The sequence below is a fragment of the Nothoprocta perdicaria genome, unplaced genomic scaffold, assembly GCF_003342845.1.
Source record: "Nothoprocta perdicaria isolate Ctin4 unplaced genomic scaffold, notPer1 scaffold_25, whole genome shotgun sequence".
Classification (NCBI taxonomy): domain Eukaryota; kingdom Metazoa; phylum Chordata; class Aves; order Tinamiformes; family Tinamidae; genus Nothoprocta; species Nothoprocta perdicaria.
The window spans coordinates 1,487,150-1,514,825 of NW_020455477.1; the positions used below are offsets into that span (position 1 = coordinate 1,487,150).

General features: G+C 37.8%; 1 long non-coding RNA gene across 1 annotated transcript; it reads left to right on the forward strand.

Moving 5' to 3' along the window:
- Positions 1-798: 798 nt before the first annotated feature.
- LOC112947878 lies at positions 799-27,395 on the forward strand. Its single transcript, XR_003249490.1, has 3 exons — positions 799-886; positions 25,254-25,298; positions 27,371-27,395. It is a non-coding gene; the product is annotated as an uncharacterized LOC112947878 (long non-coding RNA).
- The last annotated feature ends 281 nt before the right edge of the window (positions 27,396-27,676 follow it).

Consider the following 27,676-nt stretch of genomic DNA (forward strand, 5'->3'; position numbering starts at 1 on the left):
TGAGGCATGTGTGCAAGGGGTACAGGAAATTCCAACTTCCTGTATCCGGGATTTAAAAATAATTAGCTTGATGCTGTTTTTAAAAATGAGGTAAATTAATATGTAATGATTCCAGTTTTAGAAATAAACTGAAWTTATATTTATGTAGTAGCAAGTTTTGAACAGATCCACCACGGGAGTTGTTGTTCAGTGTAACTCTAAAGTGCTGTGACCTGTGTCTGCCACACAGTGATGTCCTGGGAACATGGTGACGCTTGACTGTTGGAGCCACTTGACCAGACTGATGGATGCTCCAGTCTGTAAAATGGGAGCATCTGTCTGTTTCGGTATGGTGGCTTAACCCACCGCATTCTAGACGATATTCCTCCACAAAAGAAAGAGGCATTTTGTGGCCTTCCAGAGAATGTCCTTCATTCTGCTTTGCATTTGCTGCAAAACAGCAGTATTTAGGGAAGTAATGCTCTGTACGTCCCATATGTCCTCATTATATCCATTWTCCAGCATTGTTTCCATGTGCACTGAATTCACTGTGTGACATAGCTGCTCAGGTGCTTTCCATACATATGGCTGGTTAGAAAATTTATTGTAATAGGAAATTTTTAAGAGAAGTTTTGGTGTTAGTTTTATTTTGTTTAAGTCAGAGTCTAACGGGGAAGTGATTTATTTATTTTTTCAATGTGCTCTATATGTTTTTTTCTAGTAGTGTTGCAAGGCCTAAGTGCCATTAGAAGCCAGGTCACTAAAAATGTGTTTCCCTCAGCTCTTTGCCCTGACCTAAAACCTCTGCATACTGAGTGGATTTGGCAGATGGCTTCTCTCCCGAAAAGTGGTTAGACTGCCCTGGACCCAAACAACTTAGAGACCTCACATTTGTGCGTTGTAAGAGGTAAGATTGAAAGTTCCTGTCTTCTTGGTTATTCTCCATTATCAATAAATAACTGAAGCTTCATAAAACACTGGGGTGTGCTCTGAGCTAGGCAAGATTTAAATAAAATGACTCTGTATTTGTGTAGCTTGTTTCACTTAATTTCATCATTCATCCTGAATGTTTAAATTGAATACTTCTACAATAAATTCATCATCTTGACTGAGTTGTTCCGTTTTGTTGGATTAGCTCAAGTTTGACACCTCTTCCCAGGGGGCCTGCAAACTGACGTCTCTGGGCAATAGACAATATTACATCATAGCTTGTTGTGCTGAAAATGAACTTTTCTCTGGAGATAAAGTCTTAATTCCAAACTTGAACACTGTAGTGGATATTTCAAGTTTTCTTTCTGACGTTATCTTTTCAATTTCCTGCTCAATTTTCATGGGGATTTTTGTGGTACATTTTGATAGATTTGAGTTTGAGTTAAGGATTTGAGGTGGACAAGAAAGCTCCCCTCAACTTGGCTATGTTCTGGSTAAGGCCTTGATGTTCCACAAAAGTAGAGTAGAATAAAAAAGAATATTCTATTATAAGGCAAAAATAAGGAATGTTGTTCTTTTGTTGGCATTACAGTAGTTCTGGTAGCATAGGTCTATGCAGATGGGTTTGTTGCTGGTAGACTGATACTCATTGCTGTCGGACTGCAGAATTTTATTCTCTATAGCTCTGAGCAAAGCCAGCGTGTCAGTGAAATGGATGAAGAGCAAATGTCCAGCATGYTTAAATATGGGCTCTGATTTCTCTAGGAAAATGGTATTTGTCTGTATATACTAGCAAAAATAKTTGCTGTAACCCATTTCTCTGATTTATATATAAAAGCAAATTTTATAAATCAGTAACTAGAAAGATTTTGCATATTGGCAACACTTAAATTATAGTAAGAAAATCTAATTCTGTAATTGGAGAGTGTATGATGGGGGCTAGAACTTAGACTCAGAACTTTGGGGTTCAAAGTCTTGTGTGATATATAATCATCTTATTTTTCAGTCCTGTTGGCTTTTAATATCATAAACTTTCTGGAGAGGAGGCTATTTCTTCTGTGTCTAATATAGTGAGGCCAGTTGTAATTGTTGTAGATGCTAGTGCAGTGCTAAGGAAGCATAGAAAGCCTAGTGCAGAGCCTGAATATGAAAGGAAGCTATTGGAGTTAAACCAAAGCAGTGCCTGGGACTGGGACAGCTAATGCCAGGTAACTACCAGGGCTGTGAATTTTTACCTTTTCTACTCAAGCTGTCCTGGTCAGTATGAACTGAAAGCTTCAGAAAACAGGCTAGTGAGAAGCTCAGTGACTGTYGAGCATGGAGACTAGTCACACACTGAGTTTATGATGGATACTTGATGTCATCTGGAATTGTTGTCAAAACAGCGTATTTACTAACTATTTTAAAACTAAGTTGACAATTTCACAGCCAGGTAGATGAAGTTTAACATATACCCTTTGTTCATACATTGTGCTATTTCTTTTTTCTTTTTTCTTTTAGAAAAGTTTGACACTTTTCTCTAGACTATACRGAGATGAGAAGTTGCCTTTCTGACACATACAGATATTGAAATGGCAGACAGCAGTGCAAGAAAGCCATAGAGAGATCATGTAGTATAGGAAGTGGCTTTTCATCTCGGAGGCGAGGGATGCATTCCGTTAACTAAATTCCTCCAGGGCCAGCTCAAAGTCTAAGCTGCCTGCCCATCAACACGAAGTAGAGGTGTGAAGGTTGTAAAATACTCCTGTTACATGCAGATCAAACATACCCTTGTTCAGAGCAATCTGGACTTTTCTAGCTCTATTTCATTTCCCCCTAGATATAGATTTAGCATATTTGGTATAACTTCTTTTAGGGCACTACTAGATCAGCATATGTATTTTTGCATACTACAAAGAAAATATAGTTTTTCCTTAAGTGCAAATCAAAAAGCATTTTTCTCTAATGCAGGCTTACCGAGACACATATGTGTCTGTGAGCATATATTGTAGACATATCTGGAAAATACGTGCAAAATATTTACTGCTCATGCACAAATGCTCCCTGTTCCTCACAGTAAAACAACGTTATTCTTTGATTTGCTGTGCTGCATAATGTAAAGGTATCAGTTCATAATATTTCAGATTAGAAAAAAATCACCTTAGGAAGTAGAGAATGTTACAGTGTATATCGAGATGGAAACAACAGAGTAAAAGTGAAGGATCTGAAGCTTGGTCATAAGTATTACATCCAGAAAGATTGCAAGATGATATTTTTTACAGTGCAACAAGAACCTATTATTAATCATATGTAGTTCATATTCTGGGGCTTTTACTGGGAATCGCTGGAACTACCGCCTAACMTCTCTTCACAGGCCAAGGGGCTGGTAGAGCTGAGAGCAGGTTCGAGGCTCCCGTGGTCACAGGGCTTGCTCTGCTTTGTTCTTCCCTCCCACTTTGAGGAAATGCTGCTTTTTCTGGATCTGCTTCTGGCAATGTTATCAATCGGCAGTACAAAGGTCTCCTCAGGATTAACAGAAATCTAATTTGCTTTCATCGGGTTAAAAAGTCAGTCCTTTCTTTTATATATGGACAATAAATGGTGTTGACTGAATATGCTGTTGGCATGTTATTGATTTTTGGAGAGTGAGAAGGCCTGACATTGAATACTTGAGTTGAATTTTTTACAAAAGAATTGCCTCCATTTTAAATGCATGCTTGCAACGCAAAAGGCTGACAAATGTTTCCCTTAAAATGACAATGTTTTCCATCTGCTGGGAACACTTTCTCCCAAGATTATTTTAAGAAAGGAGCTTTGTGCTTTTTGGTGAGCTTTACACAGAGTCTGTGTRCAGACCCCTTGTCTCTACAAGAAACTCTATATGAGGCTGCAGACTAGGGTGCAATAATATTTCTGAGATTGTAAACTCCAACTACTAATAACAAATGTAAGGTTACTGCTGGGTCATGGAAGCCTTCAGAAACCTCATAACTGAGCCATGTAGGCTAATAGAATAAAGCCTTTAACCTACTGAACAGCATTAGGCAGGTACCATATTAAGTAACCTTGTCTAAACAATGGTGAAATACTCTGAGGAGAAATGCTGTCAGAAGTACACGTGCCAGAGATGCTTACATGATCTCATAAATGCTCTGTAAAGCCCCAAGTACTACATTTCATTTACATTTTAATTAGTTTCATTGTCCTGTAATAAAAACTTTTTTTTTTCTGTTTAAGACTTCTATTAAAGGGAGAGGGAAAGGAACTTTATCATAAAGAGGAAGAGTTAATTCACTTAGGTGCTTTTCTCATGCTATGAAATGGTAATTCTACTGCTGAAGTCCTTTAAAAATGCTGCACTGTGACAAAAAAAATGCTGTTGGTATTTTTAAAAAGTGTTAAATTAATAGGAATAGCCTAAATTCAATCAGTTAAATTTGATATCTGCAATGAGTGGGGGGTAAGAGGCTGACCTAGATCTAGCAATGAGTCATACATGGAGTCTAATAGATGGAATATTACCAGAGCTCTAGAAAAATAAATGCAGCCTTTCKCAGCTGAAATGCAAGGGAAATGAAAACTTTGCTCTCAGTTGACACCATCAGTGCAGATAATGAAAAAAGCAATAARGCTACTCTTTTAGAAGAGAAGTTGAAAGGCATTTGTGTGGAAGTACCAAGGYGAGGCTGAGCAGGAAGCTGCACAGTCTGTGATGTGGGGTTATTCCCTGCTGTCCAACCATTTCTGATAGTCAATTGGTTTCTGTTGGGAGATACCCACTTTTCTGGGTAGTATTGCTGTGATGGGTGCACCTCTTCCCACTCTCCTAAAGCTCCATGGAGCAGTTCCTCTCACTTGTTGACCTGGTTAGAGCTCTCTGTCCTTTTGGGCTCTCAYGAAGCGTTGCTGCTGCTTCTGTCCAAGCAGAACAGCCAGACTCCATTCTGAATTTCAAAAGAATGGAAGGTGGAAAACGGATGAAAAACCTTACTAATAGGCTTGTTCAGCATTACTGATTTTATAGATTATCTACGCTTTTTCAACTTRCTTGTTGTGCTAGTGTTGCTAGTGGTGAGGATGCTTATCTTGCTTAGAAAATGCCTCTGTGCTAAATTTGTTAAATTTGTAAGTGATTAGAGTGAATGTCTTTGGGAAACACACGTAGTCTTTTGTTTCAAAAATTACAGATTACATATGGTGGCAACTGCCAATAAACTCAGAGCTTTAAGAAATCCAAGCTCTACAGATTRATAAGAACTGCTCCCATGGGACACCATTAGAGTGCTTTCTCGAAAATACCATGCTTCCTCCAAAATGATAACAATCATGCATTTACTGTACTTTCATCTACCTAATTCTCAAAGGCTTTAAGACAGTCCTTTGAGCTAGCTGTAAAGCTCGTAAGCCTGATTCTCTGTAATTATGTTAGTGTAAAACTGGGAGTAGTTCTACCTAAAGCAAAGGAGAGACACAGGTAAAAATAGGTGTGAAGAGAGGAGTGATTCAAATAAAAATCACATATAAATATAGGTTATTTTGAGTAGCATTGAGAGTATAGCTAAATGTGAAACTACTGTATTGGATATATCTGGAGAAAAATGAGTTGTTGCTCTCTAGTTTTGGCTGGACATGTKAAGCCGGAACATAGAAGTGTTAAAACTCTTACAGTGAAAAATAAAAGGTGATCCAACAATGATTAGTCACGTCTGTTAGATCAAAACTCAGTAGAAGTGGGTTGTGCTTTGGGCTTTTTGAAACAAGACTGAACTAATCAGTTTATATGATATTCTTAAGATGCATGTTTCTCATTTTCAGATGGAAAAACACTATTTCTGCTGGGCACAGTTTAATTTAGATGAATGAGTTGGCTAAAGGAATCCTTCRTCTTACATAAGGGCATAAATTAAGGCATGATGAAATCTTGATCATTCTTTCTAGCCATTAAAACACTTTCCTGGGTTTCTTTCTGGAGAGAGATCAGAAAATAGCTATTGCACAAGAATAATGATTTCATAGGACCACACAATAAACCAAGATCTCTATAAAACTCAATCTAACAAATAGATCATTTTGTATTTCTGTAGAAAGCAGAAACTTCTGTTTCTGCTGTTAAAATGCACACATGGAAAGTGTCCATTGGATTTCTTTGCTGCTGCTGAATGTCTACAGCCACATCAGTTGGTTACCAAATGGCATTCTCTTGTGTTGTACATACATACAAGTGTTTGTAGGGATTTGATCATGTTTCTAAATTAGAATGATGAGTAGAGCAATTTTTGGATTGTGTTTCTGTTYCTATATGTGGATGGTCTTGCTGTGGATTCTAGTTTTCTAGGTCCTCTAAATATCTCTGATTATATCCAAAGAGGACTAGATAACAGCTACTGCTCAAATTGTCTTGATGCTTGTGAGTAGATGAGTTTTGTCTGTGCAATGGCATAAGAGATCTCTTTCTGGTGACGGATTTTTTTTTAATTATTATTATTTTTAAATCATAAATGTTTTATTACTCACTTKTTGTAATTGCTTTTCTCAGCATTTGGTCAGAGATCATTGGTGGTAAGTTGTGTATATAACTGTGTGAAATGGCTTTGTTTGGGCACTGAAAAAGTCTAAGGATTAAAGCAGCTGGAGGCGCTGATCACATTCAAGGATTTTAAATGGAAAAACAAATGGGAAAATAGCAGTGGAACTATTCTGTTCTTCAAGCTGGCCCACAAATATCATTCCTGTATCATGGAGAGCCAGATGACATCACATTATTTCCATTCTTGGGTCTTTGGAGAATTTATGTCTGTGTATTGTATCAGCTCTCAGTTGAAGTTCCTCGTTTGTTTACAGAGCAGAGACAAATACTTAGGTCKCTTCTGTCTTTTTTGCAAAGTCAGAGTCCTCTTGTTATTCTAATCTCACCTTTCCAAATATTATTTTCTTTAAAAATCCCTCAAAAGGAGTACTTTATGACCATGATTTTTGCTTTTCCTAACGTTTTTATTCCCCTTCTTTTTCTTCCTTTTGCAGGTTAGGGAAAACATTTATTATTTTTAGTTTCAATAAGCACCCAATAAAATGAAATACATTTCTTCATCCAGTTCTAATGCTATAATTTTTCCTTATTCTCCTCTAACTTGAKCTGAACAATCACTTTTTCAATTTGAGCAAGACTTTCTGATCGATCACTAACATCTGCTGCTCCTGCCTCTGCCCGTAGCTAACCTGCACAGTGTATGTGTCTCAGTTGTCAAGAACACAGAAATCATGGCTTAAGGTCATCTTTATTACTCCCTTCTGCTTGCTTAGGAAGTGCCTCATCAATCAGTGCCTGTGAGCCTGCATCCCCCTCATCCTTGTGACCGGCTTGTGCGACTGGTGTTAATGGTATGGGCAAAGAATGAGTAAGGCAGGATTGGGAAAGCCAAAGGGTAAAGCTGTGGAGAATCAGTACAGATCCTGCTCATGGAGTGGAAAGAAGTTTAAGCAACTAGCAGGAGTGTTGTTGAATCAATGATGTCCTTGCAATTTTTTTCTACTGGTCTCTTTGCTACAGTCTTTATATGGTCCTTGAAAAAAGCCCCAGGCAAAGTGATAGTGGTGCTGAAGTCTGGTGTGCTAATGAGCATTTAGCATTGTTTTTCTTTGTGCTTGCTTTCTTGGGTCTATTAATCTGACTTTGTATGTAAGTATTACTTAACTGCTCTACGCTTCCTGGGAGAGTGTCAGTTTACTCCTGGGAAGACTGTATTTTAATCCTGGACAAGTGAGAAGCAGCACATGGACATTAGGTGTGTGATTACTTATTAAATTGCCCAAAGGCCAGTGAATCACAGTTTGGATTCTGTTCTACTTTAGGATCCAGACAATTTGGACAAGCATCCTAATTGTGGAGAGGCCAAACAGCACGAGTCCCACTCCTCGTGTGTGGAACAGGTCTGTACAGGAGAGAACGCTGAATATATCAGTGACCACTCTGTCTTGCTGAAATGAAGAGGTTCATCAATTCTTGGGAAATATTGTTTGTCCTTAAAAAAAGGGTTTATAGAGATAGAGTTGCAGTGCTTGCTCTCCTCTCAATCATGTATCACCTCAGATTATGTTCGGTCAGATATTATTAAGCTGAGGGAAATTTTGGGTTGGTCAGTTCTTGGCTAAGCAACCATTACGGAAAACTCACATATGGTAAAATGTGTAGGTGATTCAGGGCCCTGAGTCAGTTCTCAGTCATTCCTCCCTAGGCTGTTGCTTACTAGCCCTTTGCTTCTATTTTTGAATAAGACATAAAACTCATCTGGAATATGGCAACAGTGCTCCATTAATATTTTCTTTAATTTCCAATTAATTTCTTTTATTGGCTTTCAGCCCTGTTTTCTGTCCATTTGCCATGAATTGGCTGTTAAACCCTCATTGCATTCATTTTCCCAGAGCATGAAATATTACTATTACCTTTGCATTGTGTGAGTGCTTCACAAAACAGAGAACAATTAAGTTTGGTTAGGAGAAGCACTGAAACATTTGGAAATTCTTTGAAATCTTATCGCATCTGAGGTTCTTACACTTTAAGWACAACTTTTACACTGTGGAAAAATGTTAATATGAAATTACAGAGCTAGGTAGGAAGTCTCATGAGAGGAAGCATCCCTGCAATCTTTCTATTAGGTCTTGTTCCCAATCAAGCAGTATGTACAATCTTTTCAAGGTATTTTTGCACTTCACTTGATGATCCTTTCCAGAACCCAGAAGTCTGCAGATGTGTATGGAAATGAAYAGTATAAATAAGCAGTGTTAATTAGACAATTCACAGTATTCAAATCTGTCTGTCTGGGAGTYGGGAAAACAGATTATTTTTCTTTCTAAGGTTTTTTTTCCCTGTTTTGTGACCTTCCCTTCTCCTTTTAGATTTATTTACAGAGATGGTTTTAACTTCATCTGTCACAGGCAGCAGGCTGATGTTGGTTCAGTTGCTGTGTATTTTGATAGATGAATTCCCTAATGTTCATCARATAGGTTTGGACCAGCCTTAAGCGTCAAAGAGAGCACTTAGAGAAGTAGCGCTTATGGATATGTTGAGACTGACTGACTAATGGTCACAGTATTGTTAGAATAATAGCTGTTTGCTTCCCAGCCTGCTAGGATCCACATTTTAGGCACACAGAGAAGTGTCTGAAGGCTCAATAGAGAGAGACTTTCAGGCTGACATCTCCCTCAAAGCTTGTTCTCYGTTGAGTTGCATTTTTGTGACTGTATTCAGCATGGAACGAGTAACTATGTAAGGTCTGTCACATCTTATTTAGCACCAGTTCAGGAGCRAAAGTAAGGAATTCTGCTCATTCTRCATGCTGTGTAGTTCCTAGTATCTTAAAAATAATAAATTAATWATAATTAAGGAAAACATACTACGCAAGAATATGATACTATAACGAAAAGATAATAGCCCATGTTTCTGCATGAACTATGCTAGGAAATTAGTAGAACCTTACTTGTTTTGAGAAATTGCCATGAAGTATTTATAAAATTAAGGTGAGTTTTCTTTTTTCCTTCCCTGATAGAAATGGAACTTAGGAGAATATAAAGGAAATATATTGGATTAAAACAAAACAAGCTTCCCTTTTTTTGAAGTTAGGCAATGTGTGCATATTCTGATCCTTCACAGGAAAAATTAAACTAAACTAATTTGCTTTAATAGAGTGACAATTTTAGCATTTAGATAATGTATCTTTTTTTGTGTGAAATAATACAATATGTGTTTTAACATGGCTAAATTTAAAAAATATATGTATTTTCTTGATTGATTCAGTGATTGAGAATCAAGTATTCATTAATCTTTTGTTTTGTCAAGAATTTTGGAAATTTTATTTTTCTTTACATAGAGAAGGCATGTTCCATTGGAAAAGAAGTTTCTACTCCTGCCAAACTCTATTGCATTGATCATTTGAATTCAGAGTTATCAATTAGAAACACTGTTAAAGACCGAATATTAATATCAGAATTGAAGAATACTTCAGCAAGGTCACTCAATTTTGTTTGTGCCAAGTAAAATGGAGTATTTTTAGTTAAAAGTTAAGTTAAAAGTTATTTACCCTAAATCAGTTTTGGAGTCTTCTCCAAATTAATTCAAGCATGTGCAAAATCTTAGTGAACTTTCTTGACAAGGCTTTATAAAAAATTGGTGCTATTTAGAATGAACATTTATCCTTGAAAGAGATACCCACAACCTTTGGACATTATAGTGTTTGGGCTTTATTGCTCTCTCTGTTCTTGAGCATATATTGTTGCTTTCATGCCTTCTTCAGCCAAGACTCCTTAAGTTGCAGTAAAGGCTGTACCCAGTTTGACCTTCCATAATAAAAGTTCYGTGCCATGTTGCTTGTCCTTAACTTATCTTCTGCTCAATTAATCCACATGTCTTGCCYCCAACAGCCCGCAGTGTTGGGAGAAGGAAGGCAATCAGCTCACAACTTTGTCCTGATTGCAATTTCCATTTTAAACCTCCCCTTTTCTTTAATCCCATTATCAAAGTTGTTTAGCTTGTTTCCACGTTTGTCCCTGAGCCTGCAAGTATTTAAGCAGCTGAATATCCTTATCRCCCAACTAGCACTGCTGACTCAGGTCACCAGGACAGCAGTGGGAATGCTCAGAGAGGAGGAAGCAGGACACGTGCTTAAGGGCTGGCAGACTCACTATTTGTGGAGTCAGCATTTATGTTCTGTGTTTGGAATGTGCGGATGGTAARAAAGGGAAGTCTTTTAGATATCTACAGATATTAGTGGGCATGTAATTGTCAGAGTGGGCTGACTTCCATAAGTCTATTTGCATCTTTTTGGCATTTTTGAAAATCTGATGTAGTTACTTTGCTTTGAAAAGCTCATAGTGTCAAAAGGAGAAGAAAATGGTGTCAGGAGAAGTAAAGCAATGGCACAGTGTGTGTGTGTGTGTGTGCACCTTTGTATATGAAGGTGAAGAACTACAGATGTTTAGAGGGGTTATCATAGCAGCATTGCAGCTGTGTTCATTTTTCTSTCTGCTGAATCAATGAGGTATTTTATCCTTTTCTATTTCTGTTAACCCACAACTACATTCCTCCCTGGATACTTCTCCAGCTTGTGTGGGGGACTTTATTTTTGTGTCTTATTCATCAGTAGTATTATTTTCTGATTTTTTGAGGTRTGATAGACCTTGGTTTTGTACCTAGCCTGCTAAGAATTGTACAAACATGAAAATATAAAATAATTACAGTAGTTAAAAAGCAAAAGGCAGGAGTGAGTGTAACAAACTGAGCACAAGTTTGCGAGGAAATCTCATCTTTTGCCCTTGCCCAGAATGACTGAAGAGATTTTTAACTTACCAGAGAGTAAAAGATTCATGTCAGTGTGGCTTTAGGAAAGGTTATGTAGATGTTGCAGGAGAAATGCTGCTAACTGAGATTTGCTTATATGAAATGGATGGTAAAAATGAGTAATGTAGCCCCCACAATTTACATAGGATTGGCTGCTTTGGAAGAAAACTATGATGATTTGCATTGACTCAGCTTTTGGTTGCAAGGTGGAAAGTGCTAAAGTGCTCTATGCATCTGTTTATATATATTATTTGTTCAAATAATTCATCTCTACATGTGCTCTTAGACCATCCTTATCTGTAAAGCAGGCCATATTAGATTAAATGATTATTAAATATACTATTAAAAGTTGTTTTTCCTTGCAAAGGATGTGGGTTAAGAGCACCCTTGGCTCACTGCTATAACTCAACTAGMGATGACAACTTGTTAAATGGAAGTAACTCAACTAATTCGGGTTGTGTTTGTATGGCCAGTTCTGTGATGATACAAAAATAATGATRTATGGAACTACAGGAAGGCCAGAACTGAATTTCATTGTTTGGTTTGAAACTTTGATATACTTTGCAAGAGGCTTAGGTAGGTGAAAGTGAAAATCAGCAGGAACTATCTGAGTCATGTTGACCACATAGATTGTCATCACACAGTTACGGCATTTATCTTTGTTTCTTGACATTAGAAATGCATTTTTTCTGATGAAATTTTAGAAACAATTATCTTCTTTGARAGTAAAGTATGCTGAAATGCTTCTGCTTATCTCAGATGCAGATGTTGCCTGTTTTACAGTGTGTCATGAAACTACCTATTCGGCTGCTCTGTATCTCACCTGAGAATCCTGGTGACGTTACCAGTAGCTGATCTTTAACATAAATACTGTTGGAAAGCAAAAACTTAGGGCTAGGTTAGTCTCTTGAGACCTAATGGAGAGCTCCTTGTTACCCTTGCAGAGGAAGTTTTCCCACTGAGTACTTATAAGCAGCTGCTCCCAATGGGCTCATAATCAGATAAAGCAAATGAGGGGAACTCTAAGACCAGGAAAACATACCTGTAATTCTAGGAGGATAACAGAAACTGGTTTTAAGAGGTAATGAGAGTGTTAATCTCCATGTGCTTTCAAAGTTATATTTATTTTTAAGACATAATTTCTGAATTTTAGGCCAATCTTATCAATTGTCAGAGGGGCTAAGTCAGGATATCACTTTGAGCAGTGTCTTTTAAATCTCTCAGTGTAGTGGAYAGTAGCAGTCTGGTAGAAACATCATTATAGTTGATTTGTTTTTAATATATATTATTAGATAACTGGTTATTTTGAATAAAACATACATTCATGCCATTGCTTTCCTGTATGACAGTAGCAGTTCTATAGATGTATAGCGTCTTTTTCTCAGAATATTTTTCAGCTTAAATGAATACATTTCATGCTCTTCATTAAATGTGTATTTTTTTAAATATGTAGAACTCAATCGTCTCTGCACCATCTCTACTGAAATCCATTTAAAAGCACTGATATATGATGATGTAAAAGGATATTTTAAATCAGTAGAGTTCTAAAATATTTTTCTCTTTGTATTTTGAAACATTGGCTTGCTTGGAAAGATCTGAACCATACAGACACTGCATGTTCTAGACCTGCGAGTAAAGGCAATTTGGGTTTTCAAAGCCTCCCACTTACTCCATCCATAAAGCTCACTAAATTGCCACTGATAGGCTTTTTCATCTTTTGTTTTCTTGTGGAGAGAAGGAGGAGGGGGGGGGGAAAAAAAAAAAGAAAAAAGAAAAACTATGATTTGTGATGAGAAGAGATGCTTTTTCTATTGCACGAAAGCCTCCCTGCTGTGCACAGCAATGGTATTACTGTCTTATGGGAATCTAAAGTTCGCCCAAGCCTAACAGGCTGCAAGGAGCTGGGAAACGGGGAGTGGAAGATGCAGTGCTCAGAGCACCAACAGCTGGGTTAAGGACATGGCTGCATCATTAACCGAAGTCAGTTGTGCACGTCTCCCAGCCGTGCTTGGAGACGTCTGTGAACCGGCCGCTGCGGGAGCGGGTCGGAGCGTCAGCACAGAGGAGGCGGCCTGGCACCGTGCTCAGCCGCAGCTAATGCGCCTCACAAACGGGCCAGAGACATTAGCTCAGGCCTAGTGACAATCCGGTGCATTTCCCTCCTTTTGAGTGGTTATGGCTGATTTCCAGCTACGACAGAGCTGGCATGTTACTGCAGCTGACAAGCCAGACATGCCTGAAAGTATTTAAAAGTCTGGGGAGAAAAAAACAACAACAAAAAAAAACCCCCAAACCCCAACACTTTCTCTCTATAACTGCACTAGCAAACTTGGCCCTTCCTCCATCTATGTGAGAACCCAGCAAGAGTCATTTTAAAAGGCCCCTTAAGTTTCTCACCACAGCTATCCTGGTGGAGAGCTATAGGAAATGTAAAGGASCACAGAAGCAATGTTTTCAAGCTCTAGTTTTGGTAATTATTTTGCAACTTCACATAAAACAGCATCAGCTCWGAACTGCTGTTGCCAGTCTGATGCTGCACCAAGGATGGACTCAGATCAACTTAAACTTTGTAGCTAAAGTTTCCGTTCTCTTCAAAGTGAGATTCCCATTTCCCCTGTCAGGGTTATCTTAGTGATAGCCTTTTAAGCAGTCAGACTGCTTGGATGTTCAGAAGTTTGACAGTCTCTGCATTGATCCCGCTCTTGCATGAAAATGGCCTTATCAAGCCTATAATTAGAAATGAAATAGTCTTAAATGGTTTCCACACAGCTTGACTTTCAAAGAGGTTCCAGTTTCACATAACTTCATATAAACAGAGAATCAGAAGATATAACCAGATACCACAGTTCCTGCTTACTAATTGCCATAAAGCAGAGCCATCTGCTTTATACAAAGTCTAGGTCAGGTAATCTCTCTAAACTGTGACCTTTGGGGCTCCGTGGAACTTGTTCTTGATTAAATAAAACCTTCTTGGGAAGTTATTGGAAAACTTGGTGCAGATTCAGCTTGAGCGCAGAATGTAACTGGCTGGATTTGGGTATAATTTTAAGCAGAAAGTTCTAAGAGAGAGTCTATTTTTGAACTTTATTTTCTCACCAGCATTAATCTTTCATATCAATTCAAGGTACAAATGAATTATTTCAGTTTTTAAACTGATTCCTCATAAAAAATAAATTAGATGGCAAGTGCATGATTTAAACATAAATTCTTGATAGTTAAAGTGACTGCCTATCTGTCTGCTTAAACTGAGATCAGATTCTGAGCTGGGGAAAGCAGCCTCCATTTTGTTGCCTCTGGTTTTAGAGTTTGTTATCCCTAGTTCAATGAGGTGGTAAATATSAATACAGCAAAATAAAAATAATTGTGGTCCAGCAAATATGGCAGAAAACTTTTAATTTCTCCCAATTAGTGGGCTGCTAGCAGCAGAGCTTATGTCATGAATGCTTTCAAGTGTGTCTGTCTCCCTCCTTTCCATCATACACTTTAAATATTTGATCCATTAAATGAAAATAGTTACTGTGATTAAATAATCAGTTCTTCTGCTTGAGTTTTCTTCTGGCATTGGTGGCTATTATTTTTGGCCTTCTGTCTTTGGCAGGCAATTTCCAATTATTCACTGCCAAATTAAAAATAGAGTTATTGTTGCCAAAACAAATACGACATTATTTTGCTCTTATACACTTCCCAGCTGAGGATCACAATGTATTTTATATCCACTAACAAGTTTAACTTCTTACCATCCACCGAATATCAGTATTATTCTTGTCTTAGGGATGAGCAAGTTAAGGTAGATGGGCTGTTCCTTTTACAAAGGCCAGTGTAAATCAGCATTTACAGAAGATCCCAGAACGCGCGACTCATTKAGAGAAATGAGGGAGTTTATGGTTAACTGGAAGGCGCTTTCCTACTAATCCAAGCTACTGGGCAAAGGGTGGAGTTGCTTTGCCTGGTGCGTAGTTCCTGGTGGTGCAGGAGACCAAGAAAAGTTTAACTGTGAGGACCTACTTTCCAAAGGGAACTACAACTGTATCTGTTCATCGCTGCTGTAATCGTAGACTGAATTAATGCTGTGAGACAAAGCATTTTCCAGACTTTGAGAGCTCCCTCCTTGTTCTGTGCCAGAGCAGATGGGATGGTGGTCAGGACAGAACAACCCAGTTTTCTTGGTTAGTAAAGCTCATGATATTGCTGTTCTTCATAAGGGTTGATGCAGCGCTTGTATTGACTATGAGCCATATAGCTACCTTGTGCTCTTTACAGACTTTCTATGAAAAAGTTCTACAGTAAAGACAAGTTTCTTTATGTTTAGGGGATCTGCTCATGTCTGAGGACCACTCTCTCCTAGGTTTAACACAACCTTGAAAATGGTAATCTCCTTGTAGTTTGTGTGGTTTTCTTCACCTTTGAATATGCTCCTTGCAGAAGAGGCCAGCTTTACAAATTATTTCATTTACAAATGAAATAATTCATTTGTACCTTGAATTGATATGAAAGATTAAYGCTGGTGAGAAAGCTTGCAGAAGAGGCCAGCTCTGTGCTACCATTTGTGTTCTGGTGACAGTTCTTCCCCAGTGTTACCTCTGTCCTGTGTGTGTTTCTGGGACAGAGCTTGGGGCAGACTTGAGAGAGCCTTGGTGCTGCAGAGCAGGAGTGAGAAAGAGCATCGGTCTGCGACAATTCTGCTCAGGAAGTGTCTCTTATCCTAGCTAGTCCTCAGCTCACCAATAGAATAGCTAGCAGTAATTCRGTAATGTAATATTATTAGATGAGTGTATGTTTTTTTTTTTTTTTAATTGCAGAGGGTGTTTTTACTGTAGGAATCATCTTTGATTTTACTGTCAGTCATTTATAACCTAATCCTACTCACCTTGTATAGAGCTCTGGATATCCTAAGTGGCCATTAAGCTCAGAAATTCTGAGGATTGAGCCGTCTGAATCATTTCCTTAAATAAAGAGACATCTGAAATCTGATATTCAAAATATTCTGTGAGCCCAGCAGCAGTGGGGGCAAACAGAAGTAATTTTCCTTGAAATTTAATGTGCAGTAGCTCAAAGAGGTCCATCTGTGTGTATTTAGGTGATCTGAAATTACCTGAATAGCAGGATGTTTTTTAATTCTCAAAAATATTTTGATATTCCTGATAATTCTCCAGCTCTTCTATCTGTTCTATTCTTGTTTTTATAAATCCTACCTTTTGCCTATTTTATTACTTGCTAGGACTGAAATAAAACCAACCAAACAAAAAAGAAAGATTCCATGTCTATGCCAGATGAACAAAAGAGTACTGAAATTTGTCACACTAGTTTCACTGAAAAATCTATTAGTTTGTCATTGATCAAAAGTAGCAAAAATCACAGACAAAACTTTCGAAGATAAAGCAAGAGTAGAGCATAGGTTTAGCAATGTTATTTCCAAACATTTTATATAGAATGGCAAGAATGATGCGAGAACATGAGCCTAGTTTTGTACTGATATCTTGATTTTTTTTTTTTTTTTTTTTTGGTTACTAAAGAGATGCAGAGCACTAAATTACCAGTGAAGATCAATGACCCAACTCAGACAATCTCTTTGGTTACAGGGAAAAGACAAAGCTGAATGCTGTGTCACCATAAAGGCATCTCCAAAGCCCTGGGATTCAGACAGCCCTCGCTCCTCCGGGCATAACTTTTGTTCTGGCAACTACAAATGACTGGGGTGCTCTTCTCCAGTCTCTCCTGGCTCTCAGCACTGTAGGAATCACAGCTGGGATCAGTAGGGACCTGCATTAGATCTTGCTGTCCTTGGCAGCCTGTAATTGTTAGCATGCGTGCAGTGCATTTTCTTATCTGATACTGCATTTGAGTGATTGTTTTTAATGAAACGTGTTTTATTTCATGTGGTTTAGCTGCAGCTCTTGGTGATGGCAGCAGTATCAATCTATATACTTCCTGTCAGCTGTAACTGATTTATTTAACTTTTAAAATAATTTTTGAATGATGTTTGATTGCTATGCCTGGAATCTGTGGGTTGAATGACATATTCATTTTTAACTTCTAGCAGTTTTGGAGTAAATGGTAACATACAGTTGCCAGTAGAAGGCCGTAGAGTCACAGAGGTATCCAGTGCACTCGCAAGTAGGTGCCCTGTGAGCCTCGTGCTGACATCTCTCCCTCTCGTGTCTGAGCTCCAAAGCGGCCGCACGTGCTCTTCTGGAGGCCTCTGGTTTTGAATGAGGTTTTCGTAGCTGCAGGCAGAACACCTAAATAATGTGTGTTAAGGGAGTTTTTCTAATTGAGCTTTGAAGAGATGGAATTGGCTCGTCTGTGACCTGAACTAGGAGATTTATGAAGTGACAGGACAATGTTCAAAAGATTTCCAGCAACACTAATCATTTTTGTTTCAAAATATTTTTTCCATTAGGAAATGTTTTTGGGTTTTGTTTGTTTGTTTTCCTCTTTCCCCGATTTCTTTATCTTCATATTACTTCCCCCCCCCCCCCCCCCCCCCCCCCCCCAAAAAAAAAAAAAAAGAAAACCTCGCTGTACAGATTTCTCTACTAATCAGGACTTGATCACTATAAAGTTTGCCTGGAGATGGTTTTGACTGTAAGAGAGGATTTATTTGTGGGAAAAAATAATGGTAACAATCTGAGTGCATTYGTTTTCCACATTTTGATTTGCTACTTTATTCTTTTGGAACAATTCTGTGACTTCCATGCATCTGGAATAACTTCCTTCCAACCTAGTCATCTAAGAGGCAAAAGATACTGTCCAGACAACTTTCAGAAGATCCGGGTAGTTGTGTCAGGGAATTCCAGTTCTGAGTGGAATTGCGTAGCCTGTCAGCACTGCAGTGTCACAGTGTCATAGAATGGGTGAGGCTGGGAGGATCTCTGCAGGTCCTGTAGTCCAGAACTGTGTCCAGATGGCTGGACTATATCCACAATGCAGGTTTCTGAACCTGCTGTCCAAGCTAAAGCAAGGAAGAAACTTAGTTCCTAAACTCTAAGGAACGATTGTAAAAATCCCCCAAACTCAGTGAACTAGTTGTGAAAGTTACTGTCGGAAGACCTCCACGGGGTTTATAAAAGGCAAATTGGAATTGTACAAGTTGGAGTATAACCTTGTGTGCCCAGCCAAAGAGGGAGTGGAAGTATTGCACTGCTTGTATATTAAACCTTAGGAAATATGTCCATATAAAGTAATGCCAATGGTGAACATAATTTCTGCTTAAATGAGACATTGATGTGATATGGACTTAAGGGAACAACAGAGTAAACGGAGTCCTCCAGGCAATCTGAGAATCATATCGATGTAGAAAACACTAAGCAAGTCTCAATGTTTGCCTGAACTGTGTAACCATAGTTCAATATACTCTATTGCATATAAATATTCTATAACTTCAATTGGCTCCAATATTGATTTGGTAAAACATTATTTAACTTAACACAAAATCACATTGTTTACAGAAGTTGGTAAGAGAAATATATTATTTTGTTACTGTATGTGGTGGTGYTTTATCCCTGAATTCGATACTTAAGACACTTTAAAAAGATCTCTAAATAGAAACCTTGAGCAAAACACAAAGTATTATTATCTCACTGTAATCTTCCCTTAAGTACCTCCACTTGACTTCAAAAGCTTTGTCCCTTACCTGTGTGCCAGCTTTCCCACCTGTACAATGTCTCTGCTTCTTTATAAATGGCTTTTAGGAAAAGAATTCTTTTTAATGGATATGAGAGCATTTTTCAGAGGTTCATGCTCTGTTTTTATTTGGTCTAATTATATCTGACATTTCACAAGCAGCATATTCTTCATTTGATAGTCAAAACATCAGAAATAATTAGACCAAATGGTCGCATAACCCCCAACAGAAAGCATTTTCTGTGCATATTAGCTGCTTTATGCTAATAATTATGTTCATAAATTTTACCAAACTTTATTACAATCCTATTTCCTGCGTTATGTTATTGAACTTTTGAACACAATGAATATTTCAATTTTCTTAGGAGACTGCTGAACAATGCTTACATTTGAGAACATTTTAACTTGCTCAAGGACAAGTGATTCTTTCCTCCAGCCCCTTTCTGTTTCTGATAGAAAACAGCTATAGCTGGAAGATACATATATTTTCCATGTTTCCAGGAGAGGTCACTCTTTCTCCTTTCTCTTGACTGGTTTAGTCTGTGGTAGCATAAGGAATTCTTCCTGCTTGGTAGAGTAGTTTTTCTTTAAGTACTGTTTGAATGCTGTCTGATGCACATGAACAGTTCTGAACTGGGAAGATTAGTAACATTTGCTTGATATCAATATGGGAAAGTCTTGAAGAATTTTATGGAAAATGAGAATGTATCTTTGGATTTCCATCAACCATCTGGTATAATTCTAGCAGAAGTTCATAAGTCTTGCAAGTTCTATTATAGAATTATAAATGGAGGTTTTAAAAAGCTGAAACTCGAGAACATGTCATTTAATTAAATTATACAACTTTTAAAGGAATTTTGAAGAAGCCCAATGATTTAACTCCATGTATCAGTGACAGAGTTTACTGTGGTATCCAGGACAGGAATAATAATGTGTCTCAGTAGAAGTTGGTAAGAATTGTTCAACCAGCCTTCAATTAAACTAAGCTCCAGCCAAAACTGAGTCCTCAAGAATATCTGCTTACATAGTTCTGAATAAAATTCTTCTTGACTTTTATCAATTCTGGCCGTAGTAATCATTAGAGAACTCTCAGAATATGGGTTTTGATTAATGAACTGGGCAGGTATGGAAAAAAATATATTGGTAATTTCTATTTCAAACACTTCTTTCATTCTTGTGTAAAAGGAAATTCAATGGTTTGGATAAAATAAAACCATACTCGGAYCCCATGCCCTAATTCTAGCTTAATCTAAAACAACTTCTGAGGTTGCAAAAATGTGTTTGATTTCCTTGCCTTTTAAATAATTTTTCATTTTCACACTCCTCTGCACTCCTAAGTCCCCACTGATGTAGAAAGAGGGAAAAAAAAATCCCAACCCAAAACCAGAACACTGCGAGACTGCCTAGTCACAACATTGCATGATCCCTTTTGGATTGGCAGTCTCCCAAAACCAGCCTGTCTCATGGGATTCCTGGTTCAGCTTTGCAAATTCAGGAAATTTAAATCTACATCCAAATGTTGGAGTTCCAGTTTAAACTTGGATATATGCATGAGATGTGTGTGCAGCTCTGCTAGTGCTGCTTGTGTGTTGTCTATGCAGTAAAAGATGGAAGAAAAGAGCAACAGAATCCAGTGTGAGCTTCTCTGCGTTAGACAGTTGATGGGCTCCTTTTGCTTCCTTTTGCCCCACAAAATTTAGGTTTGTAAAATCAATGCAAAAGCTAGATTTTCTATAGATTATTTTTAAGCACTTTATTATTATTTTAATTATTCTTCCTCAACACTGCTAAAACTCACAGAGTTACGTGACCAACTGGATCCTGATATACATGAGGCCTGGTAGTAATACATTTATTTTTTAACCATAGACTATCCCTGTGCTGTGAATTTCTGCCTTGTTCCTTCTGCCTGGAAAGATGCTCAGCAGAAGGAAATTATGTGAGAATTGAAATGCTGAAAAAGGAAAATGTTTAGGCATGCAGGACATATATGTGAATTCATCATTGAACTAGAATCTTTTGGGGACAAATGGCTTTTTTGTTTAGTTGTTTGCACCTCTGAGGGAGATAAAAGCAGCACGGAGACAATAGAAATAGTAAATAATAATAGAGGCACTCTTCTTGCTCCATGTCACCCTTTTGTTATTGAGGGAAAACACTGTCAAAAGAAGACTGCAAATATGCCATGAAATCAAGTTCCTAATAAACTAGAGCCATCGCAAGCTGCCGCTCCGCCAGAGGTGTGAACAGCGAGAACATGTCCCTCTGAACACATAAACCATCTGCTCCTTATGCAACAGGCAGCTCCTCATCATAAAACTCCAAGTGCCTGTGTTGCTGTATCCTTMCCTCTCTACAGGGATATATAAATATTCAACTGGAGCATCAGAGCGGTTCTGCACAGAGACAGCGCTGGTGAACAGTGACCTGGCTTCTGTGCTATCCTTCTCTTTCCTCTAACTTTTGCTTTGTTTTTACATATCAAAAGCAAGCATTGCTAAGTGCTGTGTGGCAAGATCTATATCCTACCAGCAAAAATCTGTTTCTTGAGCTAGAGTACTCATATTATTGGAGTTTAAGCTTGAGTGAGAAACTGTGCAAGGAAGGATCTATCAGAGAAGGAGCTCTTCTTGGGTTCATTGCACTGTGTTGTGTTTTTAATTTTCCTTTTTTTTTTTTTTTTTTTTTTTTTTGTTTTGGGTGGGGGGGTAAGATAATTGCCAGATAAAATTTGTAGAAATATTTTATTTTTTTAATGTTTTATATTCCTCGTGTTTAAAAAGGAATATTTGTGGGTATTGAGTTGTGTCCTTGGATATCACCCTGGGGAGGTGGCACTAAGACAGTGAGAACCTTAATTAATGATGATAGCTATCGATACCTAATCTGTGGCTTACATGTACTGAGGTAGTTGTTTCCATTAATTTTCTTATGGACAGGTTGTCACCTTACTAAATTCAGGATTGTTGGTGACAAGCAATGCAAAATTAGGTCATCTCACAAGCAGGAGGTGACCTGAATGATTATTTGTATGTATACGCTGCAGGGTCTTAGCTCTTCATACAGAATTTTACCAAATCACAAGCCAGGTCTTGCAGGTCTTATTCTAAGAAATTAGCAGAAATCAGCAAAACTTGCTCATAACTGATTGAAACAACTTCTTTCTCAAATCTATATGCTTCATTTTTGTTGTGTAACCAGTTTTAATTATAATGCAATACAATTTTTTGATAATTGCAAAACATCAGAACACTTTAAAATGGAAAATTAGATACCATTCCCAAAGCAATATGATGCTTCTAAGCTACAAGAAAAAAAAAAGAACATTGATTTTTCTATTTTCAACGGTATAAATCATTGATATATTGTAGAGACAATCTTTATGCATATGAAATGCCAAATTTTCAAAGCTGATTCTTCACAGTTTCTCTCTGTAGCATTTACTCTTATTAACAAATCAAAAAAACATATTTTTTTGATACAAATTTGATAGAGGTCTATAAAAGCATATTTAAACAGTACATTTGCTGAAAGAATCTACCTTTTTGGAGTTCTCTGAGGAGAAGAACAGTTTGTATGGCAGTAGAACAAACATTATATATCATTAAAAGCTTGAAGTAGTTTAATGACGATATTCCAGAACACACAACTTCTTAAATAAAACCTCTGATGTTTTAAATAATACTACAACAGGGTGGTCTTTCACAATTTGGTTTCCTTCTCCTTTTGCTTCCCCAAGAATTCCATTAAGAGAGTACTTAATTGAGGACATTTTCTTTGCTGCATTTTTCCTTCTCTTTTTAAAGGTTTGGAGCTTTGTTCTAAGTGTTTTACTTGTAATCAAGAAATGTGTCAAGTCTGTTGCCAATTAGTGTAGCTGATGTGAAAATTGATTGGGACCTGGGAAAGATGGCTAAGCCTTATGAAACAACACAACAGCGCAAAAGAGGAGCAGAGAAGAGAGGCAAGAAGCAGCAAGAAGAAATAACTCTATCAGTTTACTGTAAGGCTAAAAGGATTTGAAAAAGAAATAGMTGGAGAATAGCTGAACAAGCTGGAGAGATTTTTCTTTGCTATGAAATGATGTTTTTTAGATTCCCACTTCAAAGCCCGGCTTGAATGTTTCTCTGTGTGGGCTGAGCACAGGCTGTGCTCAGGGTGCTGCAGATGCCCCGGCGAGGGTGCAGCCCAGGCGGGTGACGTTTCTCCAGTTTCTGTCTAGCCAGAGCCGTTTCATTTGGTCAGTGAGAGAAGCACCTGCACTGACACCTTGTGCTTTTGCATGAGGGAGCTCTGCTGCAGCAGGGACAGTGGTAGAAGTTCTGCAGTGTAGGCTTTGAAATTTCCAAAGCCTTAAACTAGGAAGAAGATTTCTTGGCATAAAGGGATAATTAAGAAAATCTAGGTGAAAATTCAGACAGAAATTAATATTATTTTTGAGACTCTTCTTATATGTATTATATGTTCAGCAAGTATTATACATGTAACAATACGTTATTTTAAAGGATTATTCCTTCATTCCTAGAAGGAAATGTGAAATTGCAGTAGGATATTTCCAGAAGTTTGCTTTGACATGGTACGCTCGGCTTTGAACTGTCAGATGTGGACAAAACACACGCAGCCTTTGACTGAGGATGATGCAGAAAATGTTAGAGAGCCTTTAAGGGAACAGAGTGCAAAGCTGAGGTGTTCAGGCCTGTGTTTCCATCATTATGTAGCTGTGTATCTTGAGTGCATCAGATTTACTCTGCTGCATTGCTTATGTTTCCTGCAAATAGAAGCGTTCCTGTAATGACTCAAATGAAAAGCACAGTGAACTCATTTTTCTGTCATTGCAGAAGATAAGGGAGTGACACGGGGAGCGGAACAGACTGCGTTAAAATGGTGCTTTCCTTATCGCAGAAGAGTTACCAGTTTTATAAAACRTAACTTGCAGTTTGTTTTATTATGTTTTCAGAAAGAAGTCTGGGTTCAAGTATCATGACTGATTCTTTATGAAACTATCAGATCATTTTGCAGCTGTTTGGATTTTGACCTCTACAACGTGTTGTGCTACCGAGAGGCACAACTTAGGTGCTCTGTGATTACTATTCACAATGCAAAAAGTGTTACATTGCTGCCCTGAGAAGGTTTTCCTGATGTTTTTCTCTGTATGAGATGAGTTCAGATGGACCCATGTGTCAGGAGACAAACATGACTTATTATAAGCTCATCATATCCTATAGCACATAGAGATTTTTGCTTCCTAGCCACACAGTGATCAGTTTGGGAAGAGCTTTCTTAAAGGTGAACAAGACTAGGACTAACAAGACGTTAGACTTTTCTGCCTAAAACCATGTAGGAATTTCAGTAAAGAGAAAGCCAGAAGAGCTGGAAGYGCCGAGTGACTGGCAGGGTGAAGCAGGAGGCTTGAAGCTCTCCCAGGACGTGTCCTCTGAGCGAGGGAAGTGAGTTGTGGGCAGAGCTCGGGGCTGCTCGAGCAACCACAGGCTCTGCTGGGCGTTAGAACCCTCTTGGGCTTCCCTTCCTTCCATCTGTGCCGTGATGAAACTCTCTGACCTTTCCTTGGGGAAAGTACTTTTTTCTTTTTCCTTAACATGAGTGAATTACAGCCTTTAGGAGCAATGTAGAAACCAGGTCTCCCAGCTCCCTGAAACCAGGGAAGAAAAGAGGGAAAATTGAAATACTGTTCCCAGACTGTAATAAATAACTCTTTATACATGTATCTCAAAGCTCTGTAAAGAGAGAGCATAATTCTCATTATTCCCATTTCATAGCTTTGAATATGATTTTTGTCATTTGGTTGTAGTAGAGAGAGATGTTAAACTCATTTGCCTGTGTCACAAAAAATGTCAACTTTTCGCTATTAGAATGTGAAGTTGCATCTTGGTAAACTTATTTATATTTAAATATTGTGTTATTTAAATTACCATGCTATTGGAATAGTRTGAGGAGGAACTGAGGAAGATGCAACAAACCAGAATAGCTCCAGTTTAGGCAAACGATACTTTAAATTGAAAGCAATTTATTTTCTAGGAAAAAGGATGAAACAGTAACATCCTTAGTAATATTWTTTTTCTGATTTCTTCTGAATAATATTGCTACTGAAACCTTAAGGATAAATAAGCAGATATTGCTATACTAACATGATTTAAATAATACTAGACATTACATTGTGTCATATATTTAAAAGATTTAATAGAGCTTCATTAACACCAGTACAACTACACAGATTTATGCTAGCTGTCAATTTAGCCCACAGAATTTGATATACTGAGTTTGATATTTGGAATTCATTGATCTTAAACAGAGTGTTTTTTTTTTCCAGTTGCAGAGAGCTACAAGATATGTTGAGGTCTCTCAAGATAGTAAATTGTGCATTGAATACTTATTTGTCTTAATTCTCTTTCAGTGGTGCATGGGGATTGTCTGATGAACTGAACCTATGCTGAAAAAAGTAAGGATTTAATACTGCTTATGGCATATGGTATAAAATAGCATCCAGCATTAAAGCTTATCAAATATATGAATTGTATTGCCAAATGGAAGTGTTACTTGCTATTATCTGTGCATAAAATTCTTTGATTGTCAGGCAGTGTCACCCAAGGACAGAGATGCTTGATGTGTGTCAGAAGGTCTGTTCCAAGTGTTTCTTTAAATGAGGGAGCTGATGAATAGATGGCTGTGGACATGTGAATTATTGGTGGTTCAGTGATTTATTTCTTCTCTCTGCTTTTCAAAATTGAGTACTTCAGGAAAGTATAGCTTATTTACTGTAGTTTTTCTTAGGGCTAGACAAGATCAACTTTGACCTTGCACAGAGAAGACTGTGAAGCAGAATCTCACCTTAGAGACATCCTCTTTATTGCACGTGTCAGTGTGTGGTTTTGTTTTATTTTTCTCCTTTTTTGGAAATAGTTAACAGGAGTGGGGTTTCAGAGCCTCAGGTCCCCCTGCTTTCTGTAGGCTGGGCTTGTGTGGGGGCAGAGCTTCCATCTGGTCCCGAGATGCTCACTTGGAGGAGAGGGAGCTCGTGCCACGTTCCTSCCTCGCAGGGGAGCTTGCCCAGGCTGGGTAGCTGGGAGCAGGAGCTGGCACACGGGAGCTTGGTTTAGCCACGCTTTCTTGCTCGTGCCAGTACTTCCAGTTATTTTAAGTTTTCCTTCATTAATATTTTGATGAAAAATAAACAGTTGCCATGGAAACTGCTTCAGTGCATGGTGATTATTCAACACCACATTTTATTTTCYGTGGCATGTGCCGTCAGAGGCAATTTGCAAACACCTCTACCTAAGGTCTTCTCAATGTGGTCTTTACCTTACTACTAAGGAAACCAGATCATCTTAAAATCTCCCTACACTGGATCGTTTAAAAGGCTGTAATGATCTGCACTATCTCATGTATCTTCCCTGAGTGCATGTTTCTAAAGCCCAGGTGGGATAGTTGCTGTAAAAGGAGTAGCAGATTTCTACAGGAACAAAGTATTTGGAAAACCCCAAAGAAAGTAGTAAAGCCAAAGGGAAATTAGCTGTGCCTTTAGCTGCTCCCCAGCTTTAGTTAGGTTTGTGTCTGCACTGTTGCCTAGGCATTTGTAAGTGTAATAGAAGAAACAACATTTGTTACTGAAATCAGTTTTTATCATTTTCAGATTGTTTTACATTTATTTTGTGGAAGGTGTTTAGTGAGAATAGACCAAGCAATTCATTGTAATTCACTTACACTGATTCTTTCTAACCTTTAGTAGTTTTCATAGAAACAAGCCAAAAAAGGCAAACATTTATCTGTTTGCTTGGGAAATTTCTTTAGTCCCTTTTTGTTTGTTTATTTTTCGACTACTGTCTAGGAGCAGAGGCTGAGCTTTTTCACATTGGCATGTATAATTAAAAAAAAAACTAAGGCAGAAAAGCAAGTAATGTAGGAAGTTATTTCATATTAAATACTGAGAAATATTGGATTGTAAAATAAGTGCTAACAAGTTAAATACATTTGTTAATAAGCATTTTGAAGGAGATATTAGATATTCATAGAAATTTGAGTAAACAATGAAATCTTTATTTTTATTTTTGGTGCACATCAGTAGCAAATCTTGGAGAGAGACAGTAGGAATCTCTAAAAGATGACTTAATTGCATAATTTCAGGAAATACTTTTTTTTTCTCTCTTTAGTTTGCCTCTGATGAAATGTTTGAACTCTAATTTCTTAAGGGGAGAGGTGAGAAGAAGTTGGGTAGTGAGGTTATTTAGGAACAGTTTGAAAAGTCAGCTAGCATAAATATGTGGAATGAACTATGAATAAGAGGAGGTATAAGGCATGTAAGTCAGGAATATGTGTTCCAAGTTCTAAACATGAAAAACAGGGAGACAAGCAATTAAAATAAATGTTAGAGGCAGAAACCCTAATGAAGTGGATGGTGAGACCTAAATTGCTTGTGTGATTCGTCTCTGTTGTATTCCTACTGTTTTGATAAGATCAACTGTGAAAATTCATTCTGTTCAAAAGCAGTCAGAAATTCTCATTTCTTCTTTAAAGCTGTCCTGTACGCTGCAATAGAAAGCCAAAAAGAAACAATTACTTTTATTTTTTCTACTGGAGCTGGACAAAATGGTTTATTGCACAAGTGCAAAGTAAGTTTAATTCTGTTTTGTTGCAAAAAAACAAAATAATTTTCCATTGCATTTCCACGTTGGGTTTTTCACCTGTTTAGTATTTGTTGTCTCCTGCAGAATTTCAAGTGACTAGAGCAGAGTAGCCTTAATCTGTACTTTAATGTTTTCCCTGTTTTATTACAGAGACCATTGATTCTTAGTCATGTGTTTCATGTTTTTTATTTTTAGC